General features: G+C 40.0%; 1 protein-coding gene across 1 annotated transcript in view; it reads left to right on the plus strand.

Moving 5' to 3' along the window:
• The first annotated feature begins 2,740 nt into the window (after positions 1-2,740).
• The window catches only part of PKIA (cAMP-dependent protein kinase inhibitor alpha), a 43,682-nt gene continuing 29,223 nt past the window's right edge, over positions 2,741-17,199 (plus strand). Inside the window, exon 1 of the mRNA XM_030445536.1 lies at positions 2,741-2,818. The gene's annotated coding sequence lies outside the window, so the exon portion shown is untranslated. The remainder of the gene's footprint in view (positions 2,819-17,199) is intronic.

Genomic DNA, 17,199 nt, shown 5'->3' on the forward strand with positions numbered 1-17,199 from the left:
AGAGAGATCAGATGGACATTAACATATTAAGGGGGATAACGAAGATTCTTAAAATAAATTCTTACCTCCTATTTCAACATCAGTGATTGTTTTTATATGCACTCAATGGGAATTCTAAAATAATGTTCAGTATCCTGTATTGCACTGGTGGCTACACATGGCAATTGCTTTTTCTGCCATTTTTTTGAATGCTTATGTAAAAAGTTTTGCACAGATTTGTTTTAAAAACTGGTAAAATTTCACAAGAACTGTTTATTCATTGTCTTGCTTTCATTTAAATACAGTTTGAATTAATTCAGAAAAGCAAACAAGTTGATACTAGGTATCATGTATTCATAGAAGGCACATATATGCAAAGATATATATATACAAATACGCACAAGCCCAACCACACAGATCAACATAGACACAAACATTCAAGGAAACACAGATGACATGAATGGTGTAATCCTGTCCTCCTCTCTGGCATGGATCCCTTTGACCTGAGGTCTTCCCCTTTTTCATGGCATTTACACTCCATACACACACATAGAATGGGGAATCCTCTCATCCAGTGAAAGACTTAGAAATAGAATTTAGTGAGAAGACAGGAGAGATTGTGCTGATCAGGTACAGGGCATAGCCAGACAAGCATATAGACTAGCAGCCTGTTTATACAGGACTAGCCCTGTTAGCTTTTCATCCCACTGCTTTCCCACACTTGCTCATTCCCAGATCACCTTGATCCCTTCCTTTCCCTGCCTTTGCTTCTTGCCCTAAACATCCCACAATAACCCTCATACAATCCCAAACCACTTTTTCTATTCTGCCTCCCATGATGTGTCCTGTATCCCTAGACAGTAACACCTAATTTGTGAGGCAGCACATAGAGCTTTTTGCTTTTCTGCCTGAGTATCATTGTCCCCTCCCCACCCTCCCTATCCCCCCCCAGCTCCAGGGGGCTGAGGCTTCCCTTGGCAGAGCCCTGGAAAGGGCTGGGCAGGGTCTCCCTTTCTCTAACCTGGTAATTGGGGTTCCCTTGCCTGTGCCTCTGGGCTTCTCTGTGAGATGAGCCTTTAATCAGCTAACCTAACACACTGTAAACAGAGATTAAGTATCGCTGTTGAAATGCTGCCAATGCTGCACATTCAGGTCTGCAGTGCCAATCAATAGAAGAGGTTCGAGGCAGGGAGTAAACAGCAGCAGTCCAAAATTAGTGCAACTGTGGGACTGCACAGGCAGGCACAGGGAATCAAACTGAAGACACTGGTGTTGTGAAAAGCCTTACCATGACCATTATAAAAAATAAAACCCATGATGATTATCCAAAGGGGAACTCAGGTTTATACTTTTTGTACTTCAACCATGAGACAGGTCCTTACCCTCTCGAGATTCCTCTCTCCTTTTCTGCTTTCCTTTACCCTACCCAGCTCTTCTCACCACGGAAGGTCTGTATTCAGACCACAGAAAACATAACAATTCCAGCTGGGGTCTACTCCAAAACCTTGCTAAGGCACCACTTGGCTACCGGCTCAACAGAGCAGGCACAGTGCCAAACTAACACCTGTGCTCATCATGTTTGTGTTATCCTGGGAGCTCCTCCAGGACTTTTCTTGACCAGACACAACCAACCCTGCCTAGCTCTTGAAATATGAAGAGCTCTTGGACTATTATGATTTGGTGACACCAGTATCTATCTGAACCGGGCTGCCCCGGCACACAGCCGTGCCTGTCCCACACACAGAGTGGGTTCGTGTGGGGATTGGAAAGTGTGACAGGAATGCAGCCTTCTTTATGAAGGCAGTGACCCACTACGTGCACAGAACTCTCTAAGCAGCAAAAATAGATATGCTGCCTACTGGTGGCTCTTAAAAATACCAGAACGCCCTTGATAAGGGAGAACCATGTCCCGGTCACCTTGAACACAACCTCTTTTCTCTGCTGTCGCCTCCCAGGCGCAGAGCAAGAGCCACTGGCGAGGCGTCCGCCTGCCCGGTAACATCTGCGTTCTGGAGAGGAGGAGAGCAGAGCGCCCGCACACAAGCACTGGGGTTTATAGCGGATTTTTCATCAAACCAGAGGCATACACAGGGCTCTCCCGGGTGTGTGTGTGAGAGGGAAAGGGCTCTCCTTGCCTCCGGCCTTGCAGCGCTGCGGGACCCTGTCCTTCCCCGTTCCTCGCCGCTTAGCCCGGTACGACCGGGCCGGAGCTGTGCGGGGCGGGGCGGCGAGGCCCTGGTGCCCGCCACAGAGGTGGTGGTGTGGAGGGGGGGGGGGAGGGCGCGCCAGCTACCGTTGAGCACTAACGCCGCGCACCCCACGGGCGGCTGATGGGACTCCCGGGAGGGGCAGGCTGGCGCGGGGCGGAGCGGCCCATCCTGCCACCGCTACCAGGGAGGGACCCTCGGCCCCCAGCAACGCCGCCAGAGGGACCGTGCAGCCCCTCGCAAGCTGCAGGACAGCGGAGTGGGTGTAGCAGCGCCAAGAGGGCCGGGCACTCGGGTGGGGAGGGGAAGGTCAGGGCCCCGCGGGGCTTTAGGCTGCCAGGTGGAGGGGCCGTCTCCCCCTCCGCTGCGAGAACGGAGTGCGGCGGCCCGGGGAGGGGGCGGGGAGGATGACTTCATGCCGCCGGAGCGCCGTGAATTTAGGAGCAGCAGCTGCCGCCGCCGCCACCGCCGGCGGGATGTGGGGGTGAAGCGACAGTGGGAGCTGCCGCCGGCTGAGGGAGAGGCAGCACCGGGCACACTGCTCCGCCGAGCCCAGCGGTTCTGGGCCGCCACCGGCAGCCGCTGCGGGAGGCAGGCAGGGAGGAAGATGCGTTGAGTCGGTCGCTGGAAAGGTGAGCGGGAGCTGCCGCGGGAGTGTGCGGGGGTGGGTGCTGCGTCGCTGCCCGGCTGGGGAGCCGCGATGCCGCTTACCTCGGCTCGCCCGGCTGCCGGGGCCACTGCCTGCCCGCTGAGAGCTCGGGTAAGGCCGGGCTGGCGGCCCGGGGAACAGCCGCCGTACTGCGTGCGCGTAGGCAGGGGCTGGAGCTGTTCTCCCGCACGTAGCGCCCTTCTCCTTCCTTCTCCTGTGGTTCCCTCCAAAAGCAGAAGGGCTGCCCGCTCAGAAGCGCCACAGTGTTGCTTTTTATCTTCTGTTGCCAGGATGTGCGGTGGCTGCGTGCCAGCTCTCTGCTCAGCTGCTTTCCGTACCCTCGTCGGAAGGGATAAGGGGGCATTTTGTCTGTGGCGCGGCACAGGACGGGCGCGAAGCGGGAAGGGCTGTGGAGCACTGCGACAGGTGCAGGACTGCCCTGAGGGTTTCCTCTTGCTCTATGCAGACCGATGTGCGTTCCTCAAGTGACAGGGTAGACATCTTAGGGAAGAAGGGTTTCAGGGGAGCAGAAGTGAAAAAGGATGTCATCTCCTTTACGTTCTTGGATTTGGAAGTCCCTTCACAGGAAATGGAGTGTAGAAGTTGGAGAACCAGCCCCTATACCAAAATGGATTCCATTGACTTTTTCAGGGTCTGTGATTTGGTGGTTTTTCTTGGTTCTTTTTGTTGTGTTTTTGTCATCCAGTACAAGATCTGGGACAAATAAAAGAGCAGCAAAACTCAAGTGCTTTTGTTTCCTAAGCGGAAGAATTATTGAGTTGCTCTTCTGTTATATCACCTGTAGAAGTGGAGAAACAAGTGCGTGCTGTCATTGACACGCCTGGCCATTGACATTGCATGTTGTTTGTGGTATAGACACAGGTGTTAACATTAGATGAGTGGTCGCTTGGAATTGGAAAGGCCTATATCTCTGATAGGTTGGTGATTTTTGTTTTTATTATGTTCTGCTTTAATAAAAAGGTTGTTCTAAAGCAGGCATGTCAATACAGGAGACTAGGTTACCATGCAGAGACAGATCATTAGAATGAGCATCTGTGTGCATGTAGTGATGGTTAAAGGCTCTGTGAGGTTTGGAAGAAAAAAAAAAAATGGTTGTGTTCTGAGAAGAAAACAAGATGACATTAATTTGTACTTAATTTTAAAAGGAAATAGGATACTGGAAGGTTATTATTAGGACACTGAAGGTTATTTTATCCAACATCTATTTACTTGGATGTTCATCTTAAAGGATCCTGTTATGCTATGTGTTCACAGAGCAGGCCACATGGTTGCGGGATCCCCAGCTGTGGTTGAAGCCTCTTGTCATGGTGTCAGCGTGTTAAAACTAAAAGGGAGGTAACAGGCAGTTGTTTGGTCTGTTGCCATTGTTTCTGGGAAGATGTTTAAATATGTGTATTTTCATCAGTACTGTTGCTGGATGCACAGAAGACAAATGATGGCTGCAGGGGCAGGAAATGTGTGTAGAAGACAACTGAAGCTTCACAAGGCTCCAACAAAGAGTGACTGTTGAAATGCAGTGTCAGGAATCAGTTCAACAGATAACTCTTTGCTCCGAAGAACAGTCATTAACTATGACCCCATATAAGCTTGAGCTTTTTTAAATACTCTACGGCACATCCCGTGTATATATTAAAAAAACAAAAAAACAGAAAGACAAACAAAACCAACACTTGGGAGTCTGAGTTATGACATCTTACTGGTTTTTCCTTTCTAGAAGGAGCATGGCTGTCACAGTGTTTGTAATGCTGTGCTCAGTTCAGCTACTTCTCCTATTAGTCCACCTGTTGTATAAAAGTTAATTTCTTCACTGAAGAGAGCATCAAGTGGTCTCCCATTCTGTTGTAAATACAGGGTACTATGGTTACTAATGTTGACACATTAACATTTCTAAGAAACTATTTGGTGACAGGGTTGAGGAAATCAGTGATCAGGAGCCATACATTGTTGCAGATGTAAATGTTTAGTTTGACACTGAAAACTTGCATTGCTTTTGTTTTTATCTTACCTGTACTTCAAAGACAGATGGTATAATCATGTAAAATGCAAGAGTGCATGTGCACGTGTCTGTAGAAAAAAATGTATCTCTAATTATCGTTGTGAATATAGTTCAATGGTGTTGCTGATGTAAATCCACATCCTACACAGTTCTCTTCCAGAACCCCTCTCCCTCTTTCTATTACAGTAGTTTCCATACCTCTTCCAAGCAAAGAAAAACATCGTTATTGTGGTTAGTATGGGGCAGCATCCCTGCTGACTGGAAGAACAGTCTAGTTGGCCAGCTGGCTGATGCTGGACAGGCTGGATAGCAGCTGAGGTTTAGCTGCCTTTTCCTCAGAGGGTCTGCTATTTTGAAACTCTTCATCTGGGTTAGTTCTTCAAATTTGCAAGACCTTAATTACTTTTGAGCTTTCTAGGCTGCAGTCAGTCTTTGAACCAGCAGGTTCATTTGACCAAATTTATGAGTGGGGCCCAGATGGGTATGTTTGCATAAGGCTTGTTTCCTTAGGAGAAGAAACTTGAAAACCCAGTGATCTTGGGTGCACTTGAAGTTGCAAAAGGTTTGATTTCGCTTCTGGTCCTTTTCAAGGGCTGAAATGAAATATCTGAGTTAATGTATTTTCTATTATTATGAGAAAGTTTAAAGCTGATGGTTTTAAGTGCTGTTTGAACTAACTGAAATAACCACATTCCAGAGTGAGTGTGTAATTTTTCAGTTATTTTGCTATTAAGTTTTGAGTTGGATTATTTTCCTCAAATTAAGAATTCCTTAACGAAAGGCTTGAGCAGGGTGTGAGTAGGCAGAAATTTTACAGTGAGCTTAAAACTAGGCACGTGCAAACAATTAAGAGTATTTTAACAGTAGTGATACCATTTTTCTTCTGTGGAACAAATATATTGATGTTTTCCAAATACCATGTCCTTTATGTACTGTAGGTAAAATTTCTAGGAGAAGAAAAAAAATTGTCTGAGAAATAACTGTGGGGCCTAAACTTAAGCTTCCTTCCCTAATATGTTAATGGATTTCATGTTGGACTCTTTAATTACTGTTGATAGGAGAACTTTATGTGAGTGGACAGTCAACTGCAAAGGTACCGACTGTTAAAGAGAACTAAGAGTGTTAGCCATTTATAATATATTAGTGATACAAACAAGACAGGCATGAAGTATCTTGTTATCTTCAATTTGACCTAATCAAGAAAGTCAACACTTCACAATCCAGTTAATAAGCCCCTGAGTAATATCTGAAATATGGAGAAGTGCAGTGTTCATGTACGCTTCTTGCAAGCTGATTTAAGCCTTTGTATTGAAGAGGAATGCATGCAGCAGCAACACAAACATGAATTTATTTAAATATATTAATTTCATGATGCAATAGGAGACTAGTTTTGAGAAAGTTTTTGTATTGTATATTTTTAGAAAATTATTAAAACAGCATTATGAAGGAGATGAGCTAACTATACAAGAACTGTATGATTCAGTATACATACCTGTCTTTAAACATAAAAAAATCAAAGGAGAAAGAGGAGAGCTGGAGCAAATGTTCCAGCCAAATGTGAGATTAATTAATTTAATTTTTCTTCCTTTAATTCTTGCAGTAGAACCAGTAAGATAAAGCAGTGGCTTTTGTCCTCCTAACATACTGAAGATAGGCTGCATGCTGCATTTGTGAGCTGGTGACATTTCTGCAGTGGTAAAATGATTCCAGGGTCTCTCTGCTTTTTTTCCCTAGGTGAATCAAGTGTAAAACATGAAAACTGCAGAAGAGCTGCTGTGAAGAATTTCTGTGTCAGCCAGAGTGTATTTCTCTCTGGTAGAACTGGATTTTAAAATTAGCTACATTGCTGTTTTTTGGCTCTGCAGGACTTATGGGAAATTTAACCTGGCCTGTGTTCTGAAGTGTTTTGAAACAACTGGCTGTTTTTGCACAGTTATGCATCCATTTCTGTACTAATTCCTTGGAGATTCATCAAATTTGATAGGCAAATAGGTCTAACTTCAACATACAATTTTAGTTTCTCTCTGACTGCTTTTTTGGTCATGTCTTTGTTATAGCAACTATTCTGGAAGACCCAAAGGTGTATCAAAATTATCTTGGCAGCTGTTAGCTAGCCTGTAAAATGTGCTGCAGCTTTAGTGGGATCATGTACATCTTAATGTATCTATATAATTATATAGATATTATATAAAATATATATTTGCTAGCTATTCACTCATTTGCCTTTGCCTCCTCCAGAATTTCCATTTACACATATGGTGAGCACATTACTTTGGTGAAACAATCTCACCACCTGTTGTTTTAAAATAGCATAGATACTTATTAATGGTCCTTCCTTGATACTGTTTATAGTACATGTTAAACCTCACTTAAAATACTGTGGATCATATTGGCAAAGGATATTATTACTTCAGCAGCGGCCTTTAAACTGGTTCATGTTCAGTGTCTCTACTTAATTTGTTGATTGTTTGTAGGTACCAGAAAGGTAAACTTCATAGGAGAGGCAAAGCTGTGATGCTTAATAAGAAAGCTGTCAGTGAATCCTGTACAAGGTGTGAAGATGACCACTGCTGTTTGGACAGCTGATAAACCCCAAAAGCTGCAAAAAGTATTAATACACAGATACTCTACAGTAGGAAGTCTTGAGCTCAGGTGGTGTCTTCTTCTTCAGGCCTAAAGAAGAGTTTTCACACTTCAAACCAAGGGCAAGTAAACAATAGCAGAATTTGACCCTCTATCAAAAGACTCTCATATTGTATTTTTTTATTAATGGAAAAGTCAGTTCTAAAGTGACTAAACTAAATCTAGAAAACAAATATTCTATCAGTTCCCCATTTTCTTTGGCCAATCTAAGGGGTGATTTTGCATTAAAAAAAATTTCTAGATTTCTGCCTGATTTCTGGTCTGTAGCTCTCTAGATTTGTCTTTGAATATATATATATACATATATATTTTTGTCTACCCTGGTCAAAATAGAAATAAAAAATGTATTTCTACTTTAAAAATCTATCCACAAGTGGGCCAAGAAAAATGATTTGTGTTAATTGTCCACTATCACTCTCACTGCTCTGAGATGCAAATTTAAAAGGGCAATCAGAATAAACAGACTCTGCTGCTTTCAGACTTCCCAACTTACTTGAAGCACATAAAGTAAAAAAAGAAATTGCTCAAGTTAGCTATAGCTCTTAGAAACTATTAGGGTGAGTGCCTTTTTTGTTTTTTGTTTTGGGGGTTTTGTTTGTTTCCCTTTGTGGTGGGTTTGTTTCTTTTATTAGTATGGCTCTTAAATTTTGAATAAAATTGTTCACACTAGAATGGTGACTTTCAGATGCCTGTTCAAACTGAGTACCATAAACAAAACCCTTTTCTTATTCAGAGCAGCTCTGTGGCATATGATTATAGATGTAGCCTGCAAGAATATAAATCTGCTTTTAAAATAAGATCATTGGAAAAATTCTAGTAAAGTATGCTTAGGGAACTAATGCATAAATTAAATGGAGGAATCATCTTTTGATCCAGTCTTCCAGTGTTTGGTGTTCAGCATTGATTAGGAGTTCTGTCAGCATGAAGTAACATTTGCACCATTCTGTCTACTTGCAGGGGGCATTCTGTTCTGAACACTGAGTGTGTTTGATTGATCTGCCTTACATTCCCAGCCTCCACAGCATCCTCTGGCAGCTGTGATTCAGTGCATGTGGAGCATAAGGAAGCAAGTCTTTGTTTTGCCTTATGATTTAATTGGGGGTCCTTTCAATTGTCATAATGTAAGAAATGTTAACAGTTGTTTTGCTTTCAGTTTCTCACAAGACAAGGTTTCACATATCTGTCAGATTGTCCTTTTCCTTAAGAGCAGAGACATCTTGGTCTATTTACTCTTTCTGCATATATAGACTCTGTTCCATATCAGAGTTACTTTTTGCCACTTTTTATCTAATTCCTGCATATTTATTTCTGATGTCTAGTGGTCAGAACTTAGAAAATATCATGCTACTAAACAGAGTTCCTATTTCTGTTTGATTCCTTTCATAGTTTTTTTTTTCCTATGAATGTTTTTTTTCCAGTTGCTAATTACATGTTTCATTCAGGCTGATCTCTTGTGTCTGTGTCTCTGTTAGGTTAATTTTCATTGTTGGATCAGTACATGTGTCTATGACTGGAAAGAACTGCTGTGATTATCAGGACACATAACAGGTTGATAGCTGGATATCAAAAATATATTTTAAATGTAAGAAAGAACAAACTTTAGCATGTAGAGCAAGAGAGATTCAGTCATAAACCTTGCTTTGTTTTGTGTTACTCTGTGTATTGAAGTAGCGGGTTGATGGCAGCTTTACTGATTTGGGCTAATGTTTGTGTTCAAGCATGCAAGCTGAAAATAAAAGAGAATAGGATTTGTTAATGCATGTGAGAATTGGAGCATGTGAAAAAAAAATTGACTCTAAAAGGCAGACATAATGTGAAACACTTTATTAAAAAAAAACAACAAACACAAAACCCACTCAAAATAGACTAATGCATTTTAAGTAACTATTTTTTTAAGGTCTCATGCAAGTCAAAGCATGATAAGAGATATGAATGGAGTATGCATGAATACAGAAGTTGTAAGATTTGAAAAAAACATAGCTTATCAAAATATATTACAGCATGCCCTAAAAGCCTAAGGAAACTACAGATTTTTGTCAGTGTAGTAAGCCCATTTTATCATAATTTGTTTTTGTACAGTCTACTACAGTTTACAGTCAGTTCTTAGACAAATACCAAAACCTTCTCCAAGCAGAATCTGGAGTATGCTAAGTTATCTTGATTAGCTAGAGGCCTTGTTGAGCCCTTGTATTTGTTTGTTTGTTTTGGGGTTTTTTTTGTTTCTTTGTTTTAAGTATGTTTAATTCTCTGCAGGGGGTTCAGGTTTTGATCTGTTGAATGGCAGCTATAATATGTGTAGTAAACAAGTGTATATTGCCAGTGTTATTCACTCTGAATAGCCATGTGCAACAACACCACTTCTTTCTTGTCCTTTCAGAGTGCAATTTTTATCTCTATACCTAATGTGGTACTGCAAGGGGCTAACTGGAGCAATGGCAATATTCTCTTTAATTTTGCAAAAGTAAACCCACTAATAAACACTGAAAAACAGGTGTAAAGCCTTCACATCCCAACACATGCACAGAGCATCTCCAGAAAAAATAGTGTGAGTGGGTATTTACAAAAGATGAATATGATAGCCATACACTTAGTGGAACATGGATACTGTATAAGAAATTTAGGCATTTAACAATACTTCTTCACTGCTACTTTAGTGTACATTATATGTTCAGGTAATAGTAGGCCTCTAATATAAAGAAAGCTAATAATGGGGAATACTTTCATTAGCCCTAAAGGAAGGAGTTGAATGAAGATATTTTGCATGGTGTGATGCATTAGCTAGTTGTCACTCTAGAAGATGATACTTTTCAGTTGTACAGTTTGCACATTTATGCAATTGCTGACCAAAGAGCAAGAAGAAGCAGTTTAGTTATGCTCTTTTTCTCAGAGACTGGGGAAGTCTATTATTTATGTAATACCTGTCATCGTGGAAGACCTCAGAACTCTTTACAGCACTTCTATTTTCATTGACAACGTTTGAAAGTCAGATATGAAAGCTGTTATTTAAACATTGTTTTCCCACAGTTGGAGCTGATAAGACTGCAGATCAAGGAGATATTTATGCTAATCTCCAGAAAAAGATAGCAATGTCTGATAACTGCTGCATGCTAAACCATGCTAATTCCTTCCAAGGAAAATTCTCTTTCCTAACACTTTTGTGCCTCATAGAAGCAATCTTTAAAGCCATTCATCTGGTACACACCGCAGCTCTGCTTCTTAAGGAGTCTTTCTAGTGGGACCTCACTCTGCAAATAGTTTAAGTTCACTAGGTCCTGCAAGTCTACTCTTTTTGTTAGTACTGCTGATCTGGCTTCTGCTTCTGTTCCCCTTCTAACCTTCTCGGTCTGGCCAAGACAAGCACTAGGTAATCCTTTTGCAAGTTTTAAAACTGAATTTTTTTAAATTTTTTTTTTCACTTAATTATATCATTAAGTAATTATTTTGGGTTTGAGTTTATAATTGGTCTCTCTTGGTAATGTGGTATTTTAAAATTGTGTGCTCTTAATTACTCTCTCATTTTTTAATAAATTTTTGGCTTATTTCAACTTGTTCTTCCAAGCAAGTCCAAAACTTGGTCTGGGAATTGGGGTGGGTTAGGTACCATTTTCCAATTGGTAATTTGAATGTTGTTTAGCAAATAAATCCTCCTACTAGAAGCCCTTTAGTTCACCTGACTTTCTCTTGATGTGGTTACTGTTGAGGCAGGCCAAATTTTCAGATTTTAAACTAATTTGTTTGGCTTCTCTGTTCAAACTGATGAAAACAGTGGAAGCTTTCTACTCATCCTGTGATATCCATCTTTGAACTGATGTTCCTTTTGTGACATTTTTCTTGAACACTTACTTGATAATATCTGCTGTATGTTCTTTTGAATAGATTTCAACTTACCCCTCTTCCTGAAGTATTCCCATTCTGCTCAGAGAGCAATTCCAGTGAAGTGTTCTAATTTATCTGTATTATCTGACCACATTTGAAGACCTTGTCAAGGAAGGCAGATATAATTAAATCTGGAGTATCATGGCTTTCATAGTAACAGTTGTAGAGGTTTTCAATAGTTTTACTCTTCACATGTTTTACTCTTTACATGTGTTGCTTTGTGTTAAGATGTGATGTGAAAATGCAAGAGAAGCCATAATTTAGCATCTCAGTTTTGTTGATTCTCCCAAACTAGGGCTGATTTCTAAAAGTAATTAACATTCTGATAACAATGGCTGAAATACTAGATTTGTATTTTTACCAAGGATTGTGTTTCTTAAGATTCTTGTGTAAAGACATAGATGTGGACAGGTTGGACAGGATAACATAAAAAGGATTTAGCTGTCACCAGAAGAATTAAAAGGGTGGATCTGGTGAGGGTCTTTCTGGATAAACAAAATATAAGACTTAGAGGCTTATTAGTATATGCATACTAATTTTGCTGTCAGTTGTTTGTCCAGTGCCTGAGTTTTTCCTTCCTCCTTCACACAAAGTGCCTTTTCTGTGGAGCTAATGAATGTGAGACCAATATGAGGGAGGAAGTAGTTCCTTTTATAAAGATGATTAATGGCAAAATTTGAGAAACCAAAGGTAAAGGTAGCTCTACTCTGAACTTTCCCTCTCCTTTTTCTTTTCTGCATGTGTATGTATTTGTGTCATAGTCAGGTACTTCTATCTTATCATTTGGGAATAAAGACTCCTTACAAACTAAGGAACAAAGGCATCTGTGTTAGGTTAGTATTTCATTTTTGTTTTGTTTTGTGTGTTTAGTGTGGGGTTGTTTTGTTTTTTTGTTTGGTTTTTGTGGTTTTTTTGTCTCCTTTTTTGTTTTTTTCCCAGGTTTCTATTTTTCTCTCCAACTATCTAGCTCCTTTAGAGATAAAATCTCACACTTGGCTCAGAGGCTGTTTGTATTCCACCCAGCTGATGTATCACTAAATGAAAAAGTATTCAGTGAAGCATGAAAAGATTGAGTAGGACTAAATAAAAAACCATAAGGGTTTATTCCATGCAGGAGCAGCCTTTGAAAGCTAAAAGCAAGCTAAAGAAAGAGGCATTAATTGTGTGAAGTTAACATGGAAAATGGGAATCAGAAGAGAAGATTCTTCAAATCCTTTTAGCTACTGAAAGCATTGAAATGGAGGTCTTCAGTTTACAAGTGATCAAGTGTAAAGAGAGACAGAAAAGCAGTCTGTAAGGGATAAAGAAAAATTATTGAAGTGACTGTTATGTACCTCCCCATAATCAGCTGTCTTGAAAAAGATCTCTCCTGCCCTTGAGCATGGTTTTAGATACATTTGACCAGAACTGTTGGTTATTTAAGGTGGCATGGGTGACATCTGAGAGGGAGACACAGATGAAGTAAGTATCCATGTGTTTCTATAAATAGAGGATTGCATGCAAGGCCTTGCTGAATGCTGACTTGTCTGTTAGCTGAAAGGATGAACTATTCAGAAGTTTAACTCAAGAACTCTGCCTTCAAGTTTTTATTATTCAAAACCTAACCAAAGCAGAACATAGTTCATTTTCTCTTTGTGTTTCTCCTTCCCTGTTTGCTGACTATTCTGAGAGCTTCACACAGAACTTAAGGGAAGCACATTCTGGCTTTGACAGTCATTTGCTTGGTTTCACCTGAGAAAATTGTACACAACTGTGTGTGACAGTAACCAGTTATTCCTGAAAGTTCCTTTGTTTTCCTCTGAAAATCCTGTTGTCTGTGATCACAAGAAGAATAAACCAACACTGTAATAAGCTCTAAAATGCCAAGCTGAGTGCCTCACCATCTGCATCATCCACTGCACACCTACTTGGACTGTACATGTCCTTTCCATGGAAACTGGGATGGTGATGCAGAGAATGGGAATGCCTAGGTCTCATTCTTGCATTTAATCATGACAAGTCTGCAAAATACTCATGAAACATGCGACTTTAATGTAAGTGGGACCTCTTTTTTTGGTCTCAGTGACTGGCATGTTTTGCTGCTTTTTCTACAGGCAAGATTTTTTTTAGCGTTTCATCTCATCTCAAACTGACTGAGCAATGCTCCATCCTTTCTATTTGCTGGACCAGCTCCAGCAGGCTCTATCAGACAGTATGGCTTAGCCCTAGCATTCTGATGAGAATACCTGTTTTGGCAAGTAATTGCTATTTCCACAATTGCTTGGAAAAGGATGTGCTTGATGCTTCCTCATCTATCTGAAGCAGAAGGCAAGGGACATACATTTACATGTGAGGTTTGTCTCAAGATGAAAGTGTTCTGACAGGTGCTTTGAGGGAGCTAAAATGGCTTAGCTTCAAATAGCCCTTTTCAGAAGGAGAGCAGTTTACAAACTTGTAATTTGTAGTCTTCACTATTTTGAAGTAACTTTTTGACAAGATGCTTCATGTAATAAGTAAAAAAATTGACTCCTTCCTCAAGCTTCTTGGGAGAGGACACAAACAAGTATTTTATCTCCAAGGGAGACTTTTCTGCAAGGCTTTGAAGCCCACTTATTTCTGTGGAACTTCAGAAAGAAATCCAACAGTGCCACCAAAATTTAAATTACTCTATTCACTATTTTTTCTTCCATTCTCCTGTACTCTTCTTGAATATTTTATAATAGCAAGGAAATTACAGGAGTCAAAAGGAAGTTAGTCCAATGTTTCCCATCAAAAAAGGATAAATATAATGATGTAGTTACCAGGGTCTATTGATCTGATAAGAATAAAAGGTAAAATAGTAGAAAAAGCAATATACTTTTCACTTACAGTTTTGAAGGGCAGATTTATAATTAATGAAATTCACTGATGGTTAACGAAAAAAAAAAACTTATTAAAGATATGCTGACATGCTGGCTTTATTTATTTTGGAGGTTAGAAGTTTAGCTAAAGGAAATAGGCTTAATGGTGTATTTTACTCTGTGAAGACTGAAGTTAATGCTGTTTCATGTCTGCAAACTCAAATACCTCTTGTTTGTTACCTGCCAGGTTTCCTAATTAGTTCTAGATGCCAGGCAAGGTGGTGCTGGATAATTACAACAGAACATATGACATATTAAGTTCATAACTATCTCTTACCCACTAGAATCTTATTGTACTTGTCATATGGGTATGACGAATGTCTTCCCAACAAGTTCATGGTGGATCAGTACTGGCCCAGACTGTAAGCATCTGCTTCTGTGTTCACTTGAAAAGATTTCTAAAAGATGGAGCAGTTACAAGAGTCTTACATGTTCAGAAATATCATCCAGTATCTATTGGATGACAGCTATCTAGGAGTTGACAAGTATCTGGTTTTCCCTTTTTGTCTCTTTCCTTTGCTGTTTCTGCAATGGTTGGCAACATTCGTGGCTGTTCCCTTGCATTTCTCTCTCTCCTCTTTGACCTCTCAACACTGCAAGAGGGAAGCAAGGGAAACAAAAGCAAGAGGGAAGTTTTTCCTACATTAGAACGTAGAAACAGAAATCAGAAGGATTCAGAATATGTGATTATCTGGAGAGATACATGATTTCATACAGCTTCTAAATTTTACTAGTGATACTTGGTTTCCTATTGATAATTTACCTTGACACATAAACATTCACACTTTCTCTTAACTTAATTTGCATTTCTTTGGTTTTAAAGTTTTACTTGTTCAAGTGTTGGTAGTCAGGATGTTGTTTAAATGTAGCAAATGCCTCATCATAAGGCCCTTTAAGCTTGTTTGTTCGATGAACGCAGACATCACCGAGAGGATTAGGTGTTCTTCCAGACGATCTTAAAAACCTGTACAACTTGTGCTTTTTTGGCTGTTTATGTGTAATGTATCTGTTTTCATGCTTATTGCAAATTTATGTATTAAATCCACCATAATCATCTCTTTCTTGCTTTGAAAGTATGAAACTGTTGAAACACTGAAACTGATCATTTTTGTTTCTTTCCATATGACTCATTGCTTTACCTCTTTTTAAATGTTTTATGCCTCATTAATTCCTTAGGATTACATCGTGTGTCTTAGTTCTTTCTATTCTGTACTGGGCAACATGAAGTTTATTTGTCTTCTTGCATTCTGAACTTTTGTACAGGCTGTTCTCTATTACAGCTCCTTGTTCCATCTACAACAGGGGAAAATGCTTCCAGACATCAGCATGTCTAAAATCAAGAGGGAGGAGTAACATCCCATTATTTTCACAGCTTCTCTTGTAGTAGATGTAATGAAGTCTTGACTGCTGTGAAAATAGGATTGCCAGCTGTGCCATATACATGCTACCTAGTACTATGAAGATAACCTTTTGTGTAAGTTGCAGTCATAGAATGCTGACTAAATCTTTCAAATTAATTATTAAAATGCTGTGAAAACCACCAAATTAAGAAAAAAAAAAGGTCGCCAGTTATAATAAGTAAGATCTTTTGAGGAGTCCTTGAGAAGCTTTTAAAAATACAAAACAACAAAAAAGCCCCTAATTTATAAAATACTTGTTCTTCAGTTGTGTGGCCAGAATTCCATATGAGAGTTGCCTTTGCAGAATCCTTTGTCTTCAGTCTTAGCAGTTCCAGCTGACTGTTCTTTTAGCTCTCTCTTTTCTTCTTGTTTTGTCTCAAAGGACAGATGTGAAGGTCAGCTCTGTGCTCTGGATCACATATCTGAGTGATTGATTCATACTGTATATCCACTGCTTTTTTTACCCTAGCTTCTCTTACAAATTAATTGTATAAAACAGACTAACCCAAAGGCTTTTGAAGTTCATAATTACAATATACTAATGAGGAAACCTCACTGTAGAAATGCATTATGATTTTGTGTTTTCCAGATGCTGCTAACAGATGGACTTTCTTACTGCTTTTCTATTTTGCTACTTCAATAATTGATTTTAAAATAATATCCTATTTCAATGCCTTCTTGCCCTGCATATTCCTAAGGATTTCTCTTTTGTGACAGTTTATGATGGAGATCATTGTTTTGCCTCCTGCAGTATGCTATCCAGCTTGTAGATAAGATGTTCATGTAAGACTTGATTAGATAGAATATTTATATATGCTAGTAGTGAAAAGCATATCAGTATTTCTCTTTCAGCTATTGGCAAGCTCAAGGCCAAAGAATGTATTCTTGCAAATTTAGGAGTTAAATATGCAAATCTTCATCTTCTCTTGAGAAATTAAATATTTTTGACTGCATGGGTAAAATTTGATGAGTATTCAACCAGTGAAGTTAATTAAAGCTGGTGTCCTGAGAACACTTTGCATTAATTTTGTATCAGATTATACTTCTACTTTCTGCAACCTTAATTAATCAAATCTTAATGGTTACTCCATCTGTAGCACTGTTTTGGGCTGAAAAAATATCAAGGGGCATGTTCCTAATTGAATATTTGGATCTGGGGAGGGTACAGTAGATATTATCCTTTTTTCCAAAAGGGAAAGAGAATCTGCATACAGAGCAGGGGGAAGAGAAGAAGGTAAAGGGCAGCTTGTCCTCTAGGACAAGAAATGGCAGCAGAAGGCAGAGCAAAGTAATTAAGAGGTCTTTCTCCTGGAGAAAAGGTGGCTTTTATTGTGCCTAATTACACAATCTGTAATTTAAAACCTGCTATCTTGATCTTGCACTTGGATTATTCAGTGCCTGGATCATCCAGGCAATCTGCTTGCGTTTTAGGCCTCTGAGCAGATATTTAGGTAGTCTTTGCTGAGATCAAAAGCTGAGAGGACAAGTTGCTCTCTTAAGAGCTGGCACTCTCATCCTTTGCAGGTTAATGTCTTTGGCTTGTTACATT

Source organism: Calypte anna, chromosome 2 (genome assembly GCF_003957555.1).
Source record: "Calypte anna isolate BGI_N300 chromosome 2, bCalAnn1_v1.p, whole genome shotgun sequence".
In the NCBI taxonomy this organism is placed as follows: Eukaryota; Metazoa; Chordata; class Aves; order Apodiformes; family Trochilidae; genus Calypte; species Calypte anna.